The sequence below is a fragment of the Hypanus sabinus genome, chromosome 8, assembly GCF_030144855.1.
Source record: "Hypanus sabinus isolate sHypSab1 chromosome 8, sHypSab1.hap1, whole genome shotgun sequence".
NCBI classification, from domain to species: domain Eukaryota; kingdom Metazoa; phylum Chordata; class Chondrichthyes; order Myliobatiformes; family Dasyatidae; genus Hypanus; species Hypanus sabinus.
The window spans coordinates 71705940-71725719 of NC_082713.1; the positions used below are offsets into that span (position 1 = coordinate 71705940).

Here is a 19780-nt window from a genome sequence, read left to right on the forward strand (position 1 = left end):
TTTTTACAAAGTTTCCATCTCTATTTTTTGCTGTTTGGACTTGGAGCTTGTATAACTGATTATTTCTCCTCTAATATATGCCTTGAATGCCTTCCATCTCGTGCTGGCATTAATCTGTATTTAACTCAAAATAACTATCTATCTTAGTTCCCACAAATTTACCAAAGTCCGGGTTTTGTAGCCGTCTCACCTGAAATCGCCAGTTAGGGGGACTGTGAATACTTAATGAAATAGCAGCATGGTCACTTATTTCATGCTATCATACGAGCAAATTTTAATCTTTGATAAGAGCTCTCTTGAGACAAGAAAATAATCAATACGAGAACGAAATTTACATATACTTGAATGGCAAGAGTATTCTATTTTGCCAGGATTTTGTTCTCTCCATACTTCAACCAAATTTATATCCACAATGTATTGTTTTAGTAATTTTCTAGTTTGTGCTTTATAGGTATCACAGCCTGTAGAGTGATCCATCACTGGGTTTAAAGTGCAATTAAAGTCTCCTCCAATGATACAAAAGCCTTGTAAAGTGGACAAAGTAAGGAAGAAATCTTGGAAAAAATTTGGGATTGTCCTCATTTGGGCCACATATACTGACTAGGTTTAATGTGATAGAGAGGGTATTACCTTGCCCAATAACATACCTTCAGGCTGAGTCTTGGATTATTTTCATAATTTGAAATGGTATCGTTCTATGAATAGTGCACCTCTAGCATAGTTGTTGTATGCTGCATATATTACTTGGCCAGGCTGTCTATTCCGTACCAGTTTAATATCTGAAACTGTCAGATAGTTTCTTGAAGAAAAACTATTTTGGACTTAAGCTGTTTGATCCTATTCATAACCTGTTTCCGTTTGGTTAAGTTCTTTAGTCCCCGAACATTCCAGCTTGTGACTTTTGTATTAAAGATATTCTGAGTGCTCATCTGTTCCATATATAGTATATGTCAACTAAACCAGGAAAAGGAAAAGAACTATTACTGCTGTGCTGGGTGCATGACATACATATAGAAAAACAAAAAACACATATATATTTACACATATAGACATTTGAACACTTGAATTCCCCCTCCGTTACTTAAAACAAAGAACTGTGGAGTTTGTGCTGATCCTCTCTGTGGAGGAGCCCCTCAACTATGCGAACCTAACTCCATCGGCAACGAGTGGTGTCCATCAACCACACACCTTATTATATCTTAGAACATTATATACTCAACCAATTTAGCATAGAAATAAAGTCAAAGTAGCCACTGAACTGTATGTCAGTATTGCCTATTATAAATGTTCTTTCAGGTCCATGGAATCCCATCTCAATAGAATTAAGGTTTCAACAAACAAAAATGTTGTAAACAATAAAAATTGGCAAAATAATAGAGCTATTCTGGCAGTATAAACAACCTCTGAAATGCAGTATCTTTTCAAGAATAGAATAAAAGAGGCTAATGTGGCAGTTCTAGTAAAAGAAAAATAAAGGAAGAGAGAAAAAAAGATGTCTTCTGGGACTCAGTGTAGGCTTATACCTGTTAAGTCATCAGTATCAGCTGATCCTCATGTGTATGGAAGGAAACAACTGCCTTAATCAGACCCCTCAGGCGTGTCCTCGATGGAAACCTTCCGCCTCTTTTGGTGATGAAAGCAGGTATATTTTCCCATTGTGGAGGACTCTCATCTTGCATGGATTATGTTGAAATCAGTGGAAGTTCCTTTTTCAAACACTCTTCTGACCGCGTTAAACTTGTTTCACTGCCATATGGTGTCAGCTCAGAAGTCTTGAGCGAAGAAAAGCTTGTTTCTTTCATACGAATCATTATGCTGTCTAATGGAGCGGAAAACAAACTCCCAATCTTGAAATTTCAGAAACCGAATGAGAATCGCTCTGTTCTGGTTTGGTTCTGACGGTGCTAGAGTTTGGTGAACTCTTTCTAGGATGAAGGATCTGTCAATGTCCAGCTGCAGCCAGCGCGATAGCATGTTTTGTATGAACTCCAGCAGTTTTCCTTCAGCGCCCTCCCAGAGGCCGAACAACCGCGAGTTTTTCCTTCGACTCCAATTCTCCAGGTCCTCAGTCTTGAATTCCAGGTAGGCGATTCATTTTATCGCATTGGTTAGCTCAGCCTCGTTCTTTTCCACGTGCTCCTCTGCTGCCATTATTCAGTTTTCAGCCTGTACCGTCCGTGAGGTATTAGAAGCAACATTTTGCTTCACCTCCGACATATATTGTTTTCCAAGGCAACAACAGAGCTGGCCATCTTACCCAGGCGGTCAACTATACTGTCCAGTTTGGATCCAAACTCAGAGCGAAGTAACTTTAATTCATCTAGCACTGCTATTAGCTGCCATATTGCTAAAAACGTCCTCCTCTTGCCTCGTTGATGGTGTTGATTTTCAATTTTTTTTGAGCCACGTTTTTGGGTGAAGATATCACAGTCCTTGATTGTAGTCGTTTTTGACATAACCCAAGTTCAGTTGGTATTGTTAACTTGTGGTTTTAAAGTTGTTTAGTGCAAGGTTGTATGGAGCCTCCACATTAAGCTGCCATCTTGGTTCGTGGCTCCATAGCGCTCCCCAGAATCTCAGGGTGAATGGAAGATGTGTTTCAACCCTAATCCTTCTCTGTCAGAAGCCAAGTACTGGTTTTGGGTTTTTGCTCCTTACACAATGTTTTTTCAGAAACAGTCAACTGTATTATTTCCATTCTTATCATTTATCATGCAACATACAGTGTCTTGAAAAAGTATTTAGCCTGCATGACTGTTTTCACATTTTAATGTCTCATTTTCTAAATTTATAATACAAACGTATATTGAAGTAGGATTTCTTGAGCTAATCTGCAAAACATGTCAAATCAAAAGATAAATTCCAAAACTTGTCAATAGTTTACTAAAAATTAAAAAGAGAAATTATGAGGCTGAAAAGCTATTTATCTCCTTTGTAGTTATTATACTAACTTTCCTCAAGAGCAGTACTGCATATTACCTTAGAAACTCTCTCAATGTGTTGATTTAGAAAATTGGAGGGTCACCTGTTTTCAATGAATTCCTCTGTAAGGTCCAACAGAATGGTAGGTTTTCAACAGACCAAACCAAAATGAAGATAAAAGAGCATTAAAGACAAGTCAGGGAAATAATAGAGAAGCACAAGTCCATCTCAAATGCACTGAATATACCTCAGAGCTCAGTGCAAGCCATCGTGGAGAGCATATAAAACACAGCCATACTGCCCAGGTCAGGCTACTCCTCTACAGTTAGTCATCAGAAAAGAATGGCACTTGTGAGAGAGGCTACTTTGATACCAACAGTCACTCTGAGTGAGCTTTAGCAGTTGGTGGCTGCAACTTGCGATGAAGCTCAAGAGCTCAAGGCTCCACAATCTCCAAGGCCTTGCACAAAGAGGCCATTTATGGAAGAGCAGAAAGGAAGAAGCATTTGCTTTAAAAAAAACATATCCTTGCCTGCAAAGACTTTACAATGTGCCACATAGAAGATAGCAATGTGGAAGAAGGTCTTGTGGTCAAATTTGACTAAAGTGGAACTTTTTGACCTTAACACCAAGCAGTATTTGTGGTGTAAATCTAATATTGCACATCAACCAGATAACACCATCTCAACTGCAAAGTATGGCGGAGTTAGCATCATGCTAAGGGGATCAACATGTACAAACAGCAAGTCGGGCAGCATCTGTTGAAACGAACAGTCAATGTTTTGGGCCGAGACCCTTCATCAGGACTGAAGAAGGATGGGGCAGAGGCCCTACAAAGAAGGTGCCAGGTGAAAAACCAGAGGAAAGATCAAGGGGTGAGGGAGGGGATAGGCAGGAGAGGTGAAGGAGGAATGTAAGAGGCAAGCACTATGGGTAGTAGTAGAAGGCAGAATCATGAGAGAGATAATAGGCAGTTAGAAGAGGAGGCAGAGTGAAAGTGGGATGGGGGAAGGGAGGGGGAGGGAATTACAGGAAGTTGGAGAATTTGACGTTCCTACCAAGGGGCTGGAGACTACCCAGATGGTAGATGAGGTGTTGCTCCTCCAACCTGAGTTTGGCCTCATCATGGCAGTAGAGGAGGCCATGTATGGACATATCCGAATGGGAATGTGAAGCGTTCCACCATTCGGGGCCCCATACAGTCCTTCCAGGTGAGGCAGCACTTCACTTGTGAGTCTGTTGGGGTAATCTATTGCATCTGGTTCTCCCAGTGCGGCCTCCTCTACATCGGTGAGACCCGACGCAGATTGGGGGTCTGCTTCGCCACAACAGACAGGATCTCCCGGTTGCCACCCACTTCAACTCTGCTTCACATTCCCATTCGGGTATGTCCATACATGGCCTCCTCTACCACCATGATGAGGCCAAACTCAGGTTGGTGGAGCAACACCTGGGTAGACTCCAGCCCCTTGGTATGAACATTGAATTCTTCAACTTCTGGTAATTCCCTCCCCCTCCCTTCCCCCATCCCCCTTTCACTCTGCCTCCTCTTCTAACTGCCTATCACCTCTCTCATGATTCTGCCTTCTACTACTACCCATAGTGCTTGCCCCTTACATTACTTCTTCATCTTTCCTGCTTCCTCTCACCCCACCCCTTAATCTTTCCTCTGATTGGTTTTCCACTCTCCACCCACCTTCTTTATGGGACCCCTGCCCCCTCCTCCTTCAGTCCTGATGAAGGGTTTTGGCCCAAAACGCTGACTGTTCGTTTCAATGGATGCTGCCCGACCTGCTGAGTTCATCCAGCTTGTTTGACCACAGCATCTGCAGTGTACTTTGTGTATGCTAAGGGGATGATCGTCAGCAGCAGGGACTGGAAATCTCTTTGGAATTGATGGAAAGATGAATGCTGCTAAATGTAGTGAGATCCTGGATAAAAACCTGCTGCCTCTGCCAGAAAGCTTAAACTGGGGAGGAAACTCATCTTTCAGTAGGACAATGATCTGAAGTCCACTGCCCGAGAAACCATGGAGTGGCTTCAATGGAAGAGAATTGATCTCCCCAACAAATATAGCACAACTTGAGCAATTTTGCAAGGAGCATTGGGCAAATCTTGCTCCATCACATTATTCAGAGCTATTAGAGACTTGTCCTTTTCTGGGTACTACTGACTATAACAGCTGTGAGAGGTGGTTCAACTAAATACTGAGCAAGGAGAGATTAATACTTTTGAACTTCAGCTTTTGAATTTTTAGTTAATCATGCTTTTCAATTTTCCCTGCTTTTTGGGCTCTACTGTGGGGGGAAAAAAGTAGCATATGATTGACAAATATATATTCTCAGCTAAATTGATCAAAATCCATGGTTATAATACTTATTCATGTGAACAAGTGATTGGGGGATGCAGTTAAATTCCCTGGAAACTTTTAATACTTGTTTCATGAATGAATGTCTCTGTGGATTTTAAGTTACCTGAATAACAAACGTTGGACTTTAAAGGTAAAGTGATGTGAAGTCCAGTGCTAGATAGCCAACTTGCTTTTACACAGTGCTTTTGACATAACCTAAAGTCCCAGGGTAGTCCATAGTTACAGCATCTGATAGACTCTGACATGCAGATAACGAACAAGGCAAAATCCAAATCAAATTCAACTTTAATTATTATTCAACCATGCATAGATACAGCTGAGCAAAACAGTGTTCCTCTAGGGCCAAGGTACAGATCATAAATAACACAAACAAAATAGTAAGGACACATAGTCATGCAAAAAAAAACCACATATTTAACCCAAGTCCAAGTGATATGTCCTGCAAGTTGATGGTGTAGTTCCTGCCAGTATGCAGACAAACATTTGCATGTAGTCCAGCCTGTCATTCCACTGATTGAACTATGGAGGGCTGCACCAATGGGAGAAGCCAGCCGCCAATTGAGCACCGATGCATGCTGCACAGCCTCTCATGGACTGCAACAGCAAGCAAGCCCACGGCTTGAGGCCTACTCCTCACTACAACCGAGGCTATGCAACTCTCCCGCCATCTATTGCCAAACAAGGAACCAGGTCTGCGGCATCTTACATTATCAATGTCCAACAACGTTTTACTATTGCAAGAGAAATGTCAAGGACAATCACCCATGGTTACACTACATGTTCCTTTCACACACCAACTCCAATCCCTTCCTGTAGCAGGCAGCAGCACAGACTGCACCTAGTCTAGTGCCCCTGCCAAGAAGCAGTTCACTGATTGGGTAGTTTGCAGTACACAAAGTTCTTGGGGTCCTGCATTGTCTTGCGATTGTTTCTTTTTTAAAAAAAAGAATAAAACACCTTTGGTTGGACCCTAAGAAGCTGTAATATCTGAACATGCTGCCACCTTATTGGAAGTACAGTGGAATACATAGTGATCCAACATTTAGCTAATGAAGAAAGTTTTAAGGTAAAATTTTGTAGTGGAGAATTTAGGCAAGAAAATTTTAGAAAATGTGTCTTTAAGAGAATTTATAAAGAAAACACATGAATAGTATTAATGAAATAGAAAACTAAAACATTAGTAGGTTCTTCATGCGAGACTTTAATGTGTTAACACAATCCATCTATCCATAAGTCAGCTTTGATTTAATTTCTTGAGATGTTATTTGCTGAGTTAATGGAGCAGAATTTGCTGCTGAACTTGTGGTACAAATTGCTGAATCTGCTGTTCTCTCTTTTACAAGCATTTGATTATTTGGTTTTTAAAATAAAGAGAATGAAAGATTGTGGGATGGCATATTAAATCAAAGCAGTACTGAGAGGTGGAACTGAGCATATTTATGTGCTGAATCCTTGATCTAATCGGTGTGAGCATGTACTGTATGAACACCTACAGAAGGAAGAGATGTATGAGATGGAATTTTCATTTGACTTACATTTCTCAGCAGGCAGCAAGAACAGCAGGGAACCAATGACAGTCCAAAAAGCAAAATGCAGAGCAGGAAATCAGCTGTTGCAGCCAAAGAAATTCTGCAAGAACTAATGCTACTCTCAGTCCTGATGAAGGGGCTTGGCCAAAAATGTCAACTGTTACAGTATTAAGGGATTTGTGGCTAAGTTTGTCGATGATACAAAGATAGGTGGAGGAGCAGGTAGTGTTAAGGAAACAGAGAGCCTGCAGAGAGACTTGGGTAGTTTAGGCGAATGACCAAAGAAATGGCAAGTGAAATACAATGTTGGAAAGTGTATGTTCATGCACTCAGAGAGTGGTTGGTGCATGGAATGCACTGCCTGAGTCAGTGGTGGAGGCAGATACACTAGTGAAATTTAAGAGACTACTAGACAGGTATATGGAGGAATTTAAGGCGGGGGGATATATGGTAAACATCGTTTAAGGGTCGGCACAACATTGTGGGCCGAAGGGCCTATACTGTGCTGTACTATTCTATGTTCACTCTTTTCCATAGATGCTGCCTGGCCGACTGAGTTCCTCCAGCATTTTGTGTGTGTTGCCTTGATTTCCAGCATCCAGATTTTCTCTTGTTTGCAATACTGATCATCAATTGTTTGAGCCATTAAAATGAAAGGATACCAGAGACGGTCTAGGATTACTTCTTTCATCATTTTCAGTCATTGGTTTTTGAATGTAAAGCATATGTAAATATGCTTGTGGGTTTCAACTCACTCATGACCCACAGTCATACAGTAGTAATGTTATTGGAGAAACCTGTTTACATTCTTAATGATGAGAAGTGAGCTGCTTGAAATTCTGGTTTGGCCACATTCTGATCTTTTATTTTCAATCGTTTTTCTTCCCCTCATTTTTTAATTGACTACTGGTTAGCACTACTTTTAAATGCAACCAAGTTATTTTTTTATGAATTATGATTAACATTAAGTAATAACTTTGTTTAGTCCAGGAGTCGGTGAACCAAGATAACTAATAGATACTAGACTAGAGGAAACAGAAAAGCATCACCAGAGTAAATCAAATAAGAATATACCTTTTAGGAAATCTTTAATAGGCTAAGCAAAGCATTCACAAAAATATAGTCTATTAAAAGTCAAAAATTATTAACATCAATGTACTGGATGTGCAAGATAATTTGAAAGTTTTGGCATCAGAAATGGATTCTAAATAACATGGGAACAGTTGAAACATGACCTTAAAAACACAGCTATATAACAAAGTGAAATTGTAAAGTTAAATGATCAATTAAATATAAATGTCTTATTTCAGTAAGATAAAAATAGGAATTATACAAGTAGAATAAATATAAACATAAACCATATGTGTGGATAGAAAAAGAAATGCTGATTTAGTTTATGGTCAGAAGGAGTTTCAAGTAGTTTGGCTTGTGGGAGGAGGTTGGGGCACCCAGAGGAAACTTGGATCAGTGAAGGGAGAACATGCAAACTCCATATGGATGAAACTAGAGGTAGAGATTGAAACTAGGCCATTGGAACGGAACTGTGACACAACAGTGTTTCTTGCTGTGAAACTGCCACTCCTTAGTGTAGAGAGATTTTGATAAACATTTCTATAACAAATCTTTTGGAAATGACTTGTTAAAAAAGTAAAACCCGTGAATTTGAAGTGGAAGTTTATTCTTGCACATTTGAAACATGATTTATTTGTTTAAAAAAAACAAATATCATTATTGATTTGCCAATTTGGTTCAAGTGTTTGGTTTTTTTTTTGCATCTTAACTGAACGGTCCATTTTCTCATTTTCCTGCAATGCCATTCAGTTTGCCAGTCCTTGAAGAATGAATGCTAATTCCATTCCTATTCCTGTCATTTGTACGTCATTGCATGGTTTCATTCCTTGCAGAGAGTTAGTCTCCTTGAATGTATGCCACAGATACTGCAGAAAGTAAACATCCTTTGGGTGCAGCTCTCCCTTGACGTTGACAGTAACATTGAAAAACAAAGATTTAAGATTTTGTCAGGGGAGGAGCACTGTGTAAGACAGAATGCGGTTGTAGCTGTGCTATTTACATAGGATTGCATAATAGGTTATTATTAAATCTGATGCAACAATCTGCATATTCAGAAAAATTATTGGCTGTTTTTGTTGTTCATTACAATCTACAAAATCGTCACAAATTCAATAATCTTGAACAAGGGAGACTACAACGGGATGAGGGAGGACAGTGCTCAACAAAAATATATTCCAGTCTAAAATAAGGACAGTAAGTGTTGGAGAACCAGCCTTGGGTAACTAAGGAAATAAAAGATAGTATCAAATTAAAAGCTCGTGTACAAAGTTGCAAAGAGTAGTGGGAGACTGGAGGATTGGGAAAACTTTAAAAAGCAACAGAGAACAACTAAACAAGAAATAAGGAAAGGGAAGATAGAATATGAACATAAATTAGCACAATGTAAAAACAAATAGTAAACATTTTTATAAATATATAAAGTGGAAGAGGGTGGCTAAAGTCAACGTAGATCCCTTGGAAGACGAGAAGGGGAAATTGATATTGGGTGATAAGGAAATGGCTGAGGCATTGAATGACTATTTTGTGTCGGCCTTCATGGTGGAGGACACATCTAATATGCCAAAGAAGAATGTTATGGACGAAATGGGAAGTGAGGACCTTGATAAAATCACTGTCACTACCGAGATAGTGATGAGCAAACTAGAGGGCCTGAAGGTAGATAAGTCCCCTGGTCCTCATGGGATGCATCCTAGGGTGCTGAGGGAATTGGCGGAGGTTATAGTAGATGCGTTGGTAATCATTTACCAAAACTCCCTAGACTCTGGGCAGGTCCCGGCGGATTGGAAGACAGCAAATGTCATGCCACTTTTTAAAAAAGGATGTAGGCAAAAGACAGGCAACTATAGGCCAGTTAGCTTAACATCTGTAGTCAGGAAAATGCATGAAGCTGTCATTAAGGAAGAAATAACGAAACATTTACAAAGGAGTGGTTCCATTAGACAGACTCAGCATGGATTCAGAAAGGGCAGGTGATTTGACAAACTTACTGGAGTTCTTTGAGGACATAATGAGTGCAGTGGATAGAGGGGAATTGGTGGATGTCATATACTTGGATTTCCAGAAGGTGTTCGATAAGGTGCCGCACAAGATACTTATAAATAGGATATGGATGCATGGAGTCGGAGGAAGTGTGTTAGCATGGATAGTGGATTGGTTAACCAATAGAAGGCAGAGAGTTGGTATAAATGATATGATATATAAATAATATTATCCAAGATGGCGGCATGACGCAGTTTGCTGCGGCCACTCTGGAGCTGATTATCTGTTATTTGTGAAGTGAGGTGCCGTGCGCAATCATAATCGATTGAAAACGGAAGACTTTCTTCATTGCTGCTGCTGCTGTGAGGTCCGGGACTCTGCTGGGAAGAACAGGCCTCCAGTCCTCGGGGTCGCATTGCCAATGGCCGTTGGCAGGGGCGTCTTAATACGCTCGGCAGAGGATGGTGCTCGGAGGAACTGTGTCGTAGGGGATGGTCGTTGGCTCAGAGGTTCAACGGACTCGGAGTCCACTGCGGTCAGGTCGCTTTCAGTGTGTGCTGCGTCTGCGAGGCTGGTTTCGACGGAGCTTTCATTGTCTGCTGCATCTGTGAGGCTGAGTCAAGCGGTGTTGTGGAAGTCCATAGCGGGGGTATTCCCTTCTGCTGCCGGCGTGGGATGGCGGGTCTGTTGGGACCCTGGGGACGTGTGGAAACTGTGTGGTGATTTCTTTTGAACTTACAGTCCTTTAACATTTTTACTGTGCCCATGGTCTTTTTTTTAATCAATTATGCTATTGTTTGCACTGTTGTAACTATGTGGCTTTGTGCAGGTCTTGTAGCCCTTGTTACCCATCGATTGCTATACTGGATGTGCATACTCGTGAGGTTTACAGTAGTCATCTCAGTTTTTTTCTGACAAAAACAGTACTTGTACACATTGAGGAACCATCACTATATGGTAATCAGTTTCCATACTATTTGTAATGCAATGGAAACAATTATTACTAATTAATGAAAGTAGCAAAGAGCTTACACGGTTACCAAGTGGGTACTTGGCTCTCATCTCACAGGAGTATGAAGAGCTGTGCTGTGATTCTGGCCCTGTGATGTGGTACTTTTATTTCATCACCACAGAATTTATGGATAAGATGCATGCTAACCCCACTGCTTTAGTCTCTGCGCTCATGACTGCGTGGCTAGTAGATTAAAGGCCAATGACAACTGTTTTCGGCAGAATCCCAGATGATGATGAGGGAGCGTAGAGAAGTTAGAAAGAACGGCTGGTTGAATTCTATCAGAATTACAACATTGGACTGAACTTCAGTTATTACAAGGAATTGATTGTGGACCAGGAAGGTGAAGTTGGGAGAAAACACTAATCCTCATGGAGGGATCAACAGTAGAAAGGGTTAGCAGTTTCGAGATTCTGGGTGTCACCATCTCAGAGGTTCTACCTGGGGCCCAACAAATTGATGCATTCATGAAGAAGGCATGCCAGAGCCTTATTATGAGTTTGAGGAGATTTGGTATGCCACTGAAACGCTAAAATTTCTGCAGATGTACCATGAAGATTGTTCTAACTGGTTGCATCTCTGGCTACAGTGTAATCTCAGAGGGTTGTAGGCTCATCTTGTTCCATGGGCACTAGCATCCCCACGTTTGAGAATGTCTTCAAATGCAAGTGATGGACACTCATCACTCAGGACATGCTCTCTTCTCATCAGTACTATCAGGGAGGAGGTAGAGGAGCCTGAGGATGTACATTCAACATTTTAGAAACAGCTTCTTCCCCTAAGCTGTCAGATTTCTGAACAGTCCATGAACACTACCTCTATATTTTGATATCTTTTCAAATATATATTTATATTTCCCATTGTAACATACAGTAATTTTTATACACTGCATTGTACTGCTGCCAAACAACAAATTCCAATACAATCTTTGTTGTATTGAACACAGATTGGGAGACAGAATTTGTAAAGGTGCAAGAATAACAGGGTTGTTACCACAGGTGACTTTAACTTCCCTAATATTGATTGGCATCTGATTAGCTCCAATGGTTTAGATAGGGCAGAGTTTGTTCAGTGTGTCCAGGACAGATTCCTGTCACAGTATGTTGACAGGCCGGCTGGGGGAATGACATACTAGATCTAGTATTAGGTAACGAACTGGGTCAGGTTACAGATATCTCAGTGGGTGAGCATCTGGGGGACAGTGATCACCGCTCCCTGGCCTTTAGCATTACCATGGATAAGTATAGAATCAGAGGATAGAAACATTTTTAATTGGGGGAAGGGCAAATTATGAGGCTATAAGGCTAGAACTTGCGGGTGTGAATTGGGATGATGTTTTTGCAGGGATATGTACTATGGACATGTGGTCGATGTTTAAGGATCTCTTGCAGGATGTTAGGGATAAATTTGTCCCAGTGAGGAAGATAAAGAATGGTAGGGTGAAGGAACCATGGGTGACAGGTGAAGTGGAAAATCTAGTCAGGTGGAAGAAGGCAGCATACATGAGGTTTAGGAAGCAAGGATCAGATGGGTCTATTGAGGAATATAGGGTAGCAAGAAAGGAGCTTAAGAAGGGGCTGAGAAGAGCAAGAAGGGGGCATGAGAAGGCCTTGGCAAGAAGGGTAAAGAAAAACCCCAAGGCATTCTTCAATTATGTGAAGAACAAAAGGATGACAGGAGTGAAGGTAGGACCGATTAGAGATAAAAGTGGGAAGATGTGCCTGGAGGCTGTGGAAGTGGGCGAGGTCCTCAATGAATACTTCTGTTTGGTATTCACCAATGAGAAGGAACTTGATGACGGTGAGGATAATATGAGTGAGGTTGATGTTAAGGGAGAGGAGGTGTTGGAGTTGTTAAAATATATTAGGATGGATAAGTCCCCGGAGCCTGACAGAATATTTCCCTGGCTGCTTCATGAGGCGACAGAAGAGATTGCTGAGCATCTGGCTAGGATCTTTATGTCCTTGTTGTCCATGGGAATGGTACCGGAGGATTGGAGGGAGGTGAATCTTCTCCCCTTGTTCAAAAAAAGGTAGTAGGGATAGTCCGGGTAATTATAGACCAGTGGGCCTTGCATCTGTGGTGGGAAAGCTGTTGGAAAAGATTCTTAGAGATAAGATCTTTGGGCATTTAGAGAAACATGGTCTGATCAGGGACAGTCAGCATGGCTTTGTGAAGGGCAGATTGTGTCTAACAAGCCTAATGGAGTTCTTTGAGGAGGTAACCAGGCATATAGATGAGGGTAGTGTAGTGGATGTGATCTACATAGATTTTAGTAAGGCATTTGATAAGGTTCCACATTGTAGGCTTATTCAGAAAGTCAGAAGGCATGGGATCCAGGGAAGTTTGGCAAGGTGGATTCAGAATTGGCAATTGGTGAGGATTGTCAAAGATTGCAGAGAGACATTGATGGGATGCAGAAGTGGCAGATGGAGTTCAACCCGGAGAAGTTTGAGGTGGTACACTTTGGAAGGACAAACTCCAAGGCAGAGTACAAAGTAAATGGCAGGATACTTGGTAGTGCAGAGGTGCAGAGGGATCTGGGGGTAAATGTCCACAGATCCCTGAAAGTTGCCTCACAGGTAGATAGGGTAGTTAAGAAATCTTATGGGGTGTTAGCTTGCATAAGTCGAGGGATAGAGTTTAAGAGACGACGGGTAATGATGCAGCTCTATAAAACTCTAGTTAGGCCACACTTGGAGTACTGTGTCCAGTTCTGGTCCCCTCACAATAGGAAGGATGTGGAAGCATTGGAAAGGGTACAGAGAAGATTTACCAGGATGCTGCCTGGTTTAGAGAGTATGCATATGATCAGAGATTAAGGGAGCTAGAGCTTTACTCTTTGGAGAGAAGGAGGATGAGAGGAGACATGATAGAGGTGTACAAGATATTAAGAGGAATAGATAGAGTGGATAGCCAGCGTCTCTTCCCCAGGGCACCACTGCTCAATACAAGAGGACATAGCTTTAAGGTAAGGTGAGGGAAGTTCAAGGGCGATATTAGAGGAAGGTTTTTTACTCAGAGAGTGGTAGGTTTGTGGAATGCACTGCCTGAGTCAGTGGTGGAGGCAGATACACTAGTGAAATTTAAGCAACTACTAGACAGGTTTATGGAGGAATTTAAGGGGGGCATTATTTGCGAGGCAGGGTTGAAGGGTCGGCACAACCTTGTAGGCTGAAGGGCTTGTACTGTGCTGTACTATTCTATATTCTACAGTTATTAGTGACAATGAGCCTGATTCTGATTTTCACACCCAGTCTGTGTGTACTATCAAACTTTGAACTCAGATCATTCCTGAATGTTCAGGCTTGAAGATACAAGTCAAATCCAATTTTATTTCTTAAACACCAATAGTATACGATTTGTTATAATAATACTGTCAACTTAAAAATCATGTTTTCCTGAAACACTGCAAAGATCAATTTGACTGGAGTTCTGTTGTCTCGACGTGTTTTACAAATTCCACTCTAATGAACTCTGTCTCAATCAGTCCTTCTGGGGCGGAAAAACCCTGTTAAAGTAGCAGGGGGCATGTTGTTACCTGAGCCTGCTGAGTGTTTTCCATAAATTATGTTCCTTGTGATTTTTAGCCACAAAAGATTTTTAGTGAATCACTGTCTTTATTGATTAGATGCTTGTGTGGGTGCTTTCAAAGTACAACCTTGACACAATCTGCTGATGTCTAAGCAAGAAGCTTGGCATATTTGTGGGAGAATTCAGCTTCAGCGGTATTCCTGAGTCCCCTCAATCGTGGCACAGAATCATTCCTGTCATACATAGTATTTCAGGACAAGACAAAACAATTTCATAAAACAGGAAATGATGGAAATGTGGAGGGAACAAAATGATGCTTGCTATCCATGGATGCACGTGCCCATAAGGCTGGCCTCAAAATGGATGCCTGTTAGGCAATGCAGATGTGCAGGTCCAAAGAGCTTGATTCAATGCTCTATGGCTCTATAACGTGTAACAGTTTATTTATCATCTATGAGCCAATCTAGGTAGGGAAAGGAGTGATTGCATACTTTTGTCTTTTTTATCATGTACAATCAGACACCCACCGTGACCCCCTCCTCAAGATCCACTGGTCTCATAGCCAGGCCTCATCATTGAGTTACTTCTGAACTCCATTTCTTCCTGTTACGTTAGTAATGGCAGCTCTGCCATCTGTTGGTGTGGTCTTGGGAGTTTTGGAGATAGCTTTAGAGACCCTCAACTCTTACCTCACTACAGCCTGATGAGATTCAGCCTGTTGTTTGTTACCTTCTAGTTCATTGCTACTGAGACTTTTGAGCTTTCATGAAGAGACAAACAAGAGGATATTTACACTGGCGACATTAACTCATCTCATGCTACTCTCCTGCCTTCAGCAGGCAACAGAACTTTCCAAGTATTATTCTTTGACTGCCCATGTTGGTGGTGTCCTTCCATCATGCCTAACTGGATAGGCTCTTAGTTGGGTACATAGAACTTAGAAAAATAGAGGGCTGTGTGGTAGGGCCATTCTATGCAGTTTCTAGAGTAGGTTGCATGGCTGGCACAATGTCTATGTAATGTGCTGTCGATTTCAGTTTCCATGTTTACTGATAGTGTTAAAGAAATGCTTTGAGAATAATAACATTCTCCTGACTTAGTCTGAGCAAAAATCCAAATATTTTTCCTGTTGACAAAATATCAAGTCACATACACCAATACGATGAGGTATGGGTACAGTGAAAAAGGAGCTTGCATCACAGTCACATTGTTTCGGACAACTCACAGAACATACTGTAAGTTATACATAAAATATACAAGGCAGCAAAGAGGGAAAAAGTGAATAAGATATTAGTGATGGGTCCGTGGTAGTACAAGACTATCTGTATGTTGCATTACTAAGTTAGGGTTTGGATTTGTGCAGGTCAGTTTAAGAACATGGTGATTGTAGGAAAGTTGCTGTCTTGAACCAAGAGAGGTCTTCTGAGATGTTGTCACCCAGGAACTTGAAACTGCTCACCCATTTCACCACTGATACCTTGATGAGGATTGGTGTTTATTCCCTTGACTTTCCCTTTCTGAATTCCAAAACCAAATTGGTCTTACTAATGTTGAGTGCAAAGTTGTTGTGACACCAACTGATCTACCTTGCTCTTGTATGCCTCCTGATGACCCCCAGCTTCTGTCCCCTCTGCTCACCCACCCTCCAACTCCTTTCCTCCACCCAATCTTCTCCATCCTCTCTCTGAAATCCCTCTCCAACCCACTCTCCTCCAATCCTTTCTCCTCGACCTCCTCTTCTCCACCCAATTTCCTCCACCCCTCACCCCTCCTACGCCCCTCTTGAGTAGTGGGATCTTGAATACCCCTCTTGGGTAGTGGGATCCCGTTGGAGGTGGAGAAAACTACCAAACATATTTTTCCCTCCCCCCCTTCTGCTTTTCACAGGGATCGCTCCCTACGCGATTCCCTTGTCCACTCGTTCCCCCCATCCCTTCCCACCGATCTCCCTCCTAGCCCTTATCCTTGTAAACGGAACAAGTGCTACACCTGCCCTTACACTTCCTCCCTCGCCACCATTCAGGGCCCCAGACCGTCCTTCCAGGTGAGGCAACACTTCACCTGTGAGTCGGCTGGTGTGGTATACTGCGTCTGGTGCTCCCGGTGTGGCCTTTTATATATTGGTGAGACCCGACGCAGACTGGGAGACCGTTTCGCTGAACACCTATGCTCGGTCTGCCAGAAAAAGCAGGATCTCCCAGTGGCCACACATTTTAATTCCCCGTCCCATTCCCATTCTGATATGTCTATCCACGGCCTCCTCTACTGTCAAAATGAATCCAAACTCAGGTTGGAGGAACAACACCTTATATACCGGCTGGGTAGCCTCCAACCTGATGGCATGAACATTGACTTCTCTAACTTCCGTTAATGCCCCTCCTCCCCTTCTTACCCCATCCCTGACATATTTAGTTGTTTGCCTGTTCTCCATCTCCCTCTGGTGCTCCCCCCACTCCTTTCTTTCTCCTGAGGCCTCCCATCCCATGATCCTTTCCCTTCTCCAGCTCTGTATCACTTTCGGCAATCACCTTTCCAGCTCTTAGCTTCATCCCACCCCGTCCGGTCTTCTCCTATCATTTTGCATTTCCCCCTCCCCCTACTACTTTCAAATCTCTTACTATCTTTCCTTTCGGTTAGTCTTGGCGAAGGGTCTTGGCCTGAAACGTCGACAGCACTTCTCGTTATAGATGCTGCCTGGCCTGCTGTGTTCCACCAGCATTTTGTGTGTGTTGTTAGAAGATGTAGGCTCTGTTTTTATTCCATATTTCTGAAATCAGTGGTATATTGTTTTCTGTGTAATGGAGATTGTGTTTGATTAGCAAGAACTTTCTCATTGGTTGATGGGTCATTCAGCTCATTGCCTTTATGTGACCTTTTTTAGATGACAGTCATGAACTGTCAGAATGAGTTGTTTTAATATTGCCTCATTGATAAATTTAGTCTGCATATACAAAGATATAGCAAGTAAACATTGTGTCATGGTATATTTAGGAAGAAGATTAATTGTTTTCCAAATAAACTGAAGCATGGAAATTTATTTAAGAAAAATTGAAGTCTTTTACCTTTTGGAAATAATTTATAATACTTAGGAGGAAGAAGAATTCACTCACAGAAGAGCCACTGCTGCTTGCTGTCAGAGTAATCGACTCAATGCTGACTATGGGTGCAGTCTGCATGGAAATTGTACATTGTCCCTCTGACCATAATGGTTTCCTTTGGGTGATCTTTCTTTGCATATTCCAAAGGTAGACGTATGCCATCAGCTTAACTGGCCAGTGATAAGACCTTAAGGCGTAGGAGCAGAATTAGGTCAAATGTGTGGCCCATTCTGTCATGGCTGATCCTTTTATCCCCTCCTCAGACCCACTCCTCGGCCTTCTCCCTGTAACCTTTGATGCAGTGTCCAATCAAAAACCTATCAAGCTCTGCCTTATTTGCACCGAGTGACCTGGCCTCCACAGCTTCCTGTGGTAACAAATTTCACAAATTCACCACCATCTGACTAAAGACATTTGTCAGCATCTCTGTTTTAAATGGATGCCGCTCTACCCTGAGGCTGAATCCCCTTGTCCTAGACTCCCCCACCATGGGAAACATCCTTTCCACATCTACTCTGTCTTGGCCTTTCAACTATTGAAAGATTTCAAGGAGATTCCCCTTCCATCCTTATCAATTCCAGCAAATACAGACCCACAACTGTAAAATGTTCCTTATATGATAAACTTTTCATTCCCGGAATCATCCTTGTGAACCTCCTCTGAACCCTCTCCAATACCAGCACATATTTTCTTGGATGAGGAGCCCAAAACTGTTCTCAATACTCAAGGTGAGGCCTCACCAGTGACTTTTAAAGCAGCAACATCACATCCCTGCTCTTGCATTCTAGACCTCTTGAAATGAATGCTAACATTGCATTTGCCTTCCTCACCACTGACTCAACCTGCAAGTTAACGTTTAGGGTGTTCTGCACAAGCCCCAAGTCCCTCTGCATCTCAGATTTTTGGATTTTCTCCCTGTTTAGAAAATGGTGCACATTTATTTCTACTACTAAAGCGCTTGATCATGCATTTTCCAACAGTGTATTTTTATTTGCCACTTACTTGCCTGTTCTCCTAATCTGTCTAAGTCCTTCTGCAGCCTACCTGTTTCCTCAACAGTACCTGCCCCTCCACCAGTCTTTATATCATCTGCAAACTTGGCAACAAAGCCATCTATTCCATCAACAAAATCATTGATATACAGCATAAAAAGAAGTGGTCACATACCAACCCCTGTGGAACACTAGTCACTGGCAGCCAACCAGAAAAGGATCCTTTAATTCCCACTCACTGCCTCCTACCAATCAGGTAATGCTCTAACTAAGCCAGTAACTTACCTGTGATACCACGGACTCTTCACTTGGTAAGTAACCTCATGTGTGGCACCTTGTCAAAGACCTTCTGAAAGTTCAAATATACATCCACTGCACTCCCTTTATCTATCCTACTTGTAATCTCCTCACAGAATTCCAACAGGTTTGTCAGGCAAGATTTTCCCTCAAGGAAACCATGCTGACTTTGCAATACCTTGTCCTGTGTCACCAAGTACTCCATAACCTCATACTTAATAATTTAATCCAACATCTTACCAACCACTGAGGTCAGGCCAACTGGTCTATAATTTCCTTACTGCTACCTTCCTCCTTTCTTTAAGAATGGAGTGACATTTGCAATTTTTCAGTCCTCTGTCACCATACCAGAGTCCAATGATTCTTGAAAGATCATTTCTAATGCCTCTACAATCTCTACCGCGACCTCTTTCAGAACCCTAGGGTGCAGTTCATCTGGTCTGGGTGAGTTATTTACCTTTGGGTCTTGCAGCTTTTTGAGCACCTTCTCCCTTGTAATAGTAACTGCACTCACTCCTCTTCACTCATACCCTTCAGCATCAGGCACACTGCTAGTGTCTTCCACAGTGAAGACTGATGCAAAATACTCATTCAGTCATCTGCCGTTTTCTTGCCCCCCCATTATTATTTCTCCAGCCTCATTTTCTAGTGGTCCTATACCACTCTCATCTCTCTCTTATATTTTTTTACATACTTGGAAAAAGCTTTTTCTAGCCACCTTGATATTGTTTGCTAGCTTGCTTTCATGTTTCATCTTTTCCCTCCCCTCCTAATGATTCTTTTAGTCACTCTCTCTAGGTTTTAATAGCTCCCTAATCCTCTATCTTCCCACTAATTTCTGCTTTGTTGTAAACTCTCTTTGCTTTTATTAGCTTTGACTTCCCTTGTCAGCCACGATTATGCTATTTTGCCATTTGAGTCTTTCTTCATTTTTGGAATACATATATCCTGCACCTTCCTCATTTTCCCAGAAA

General features: G+C 41.9%; 1 protein-coding gene across 1 annotated transcript in view; it reads left to right on the top strand.

Annotated features, from left to right (window-relative positions):
• Nucleotides 1–19780, top strand: part of LOC132397634 (interleukin-10 receptor subunit beta-like) — a 52006-nt gene that overhangs the window by 20363 nt on the left and 11863 nt on the right. The gene's annotated exons all lie outside the window — the stretch shown is intronic.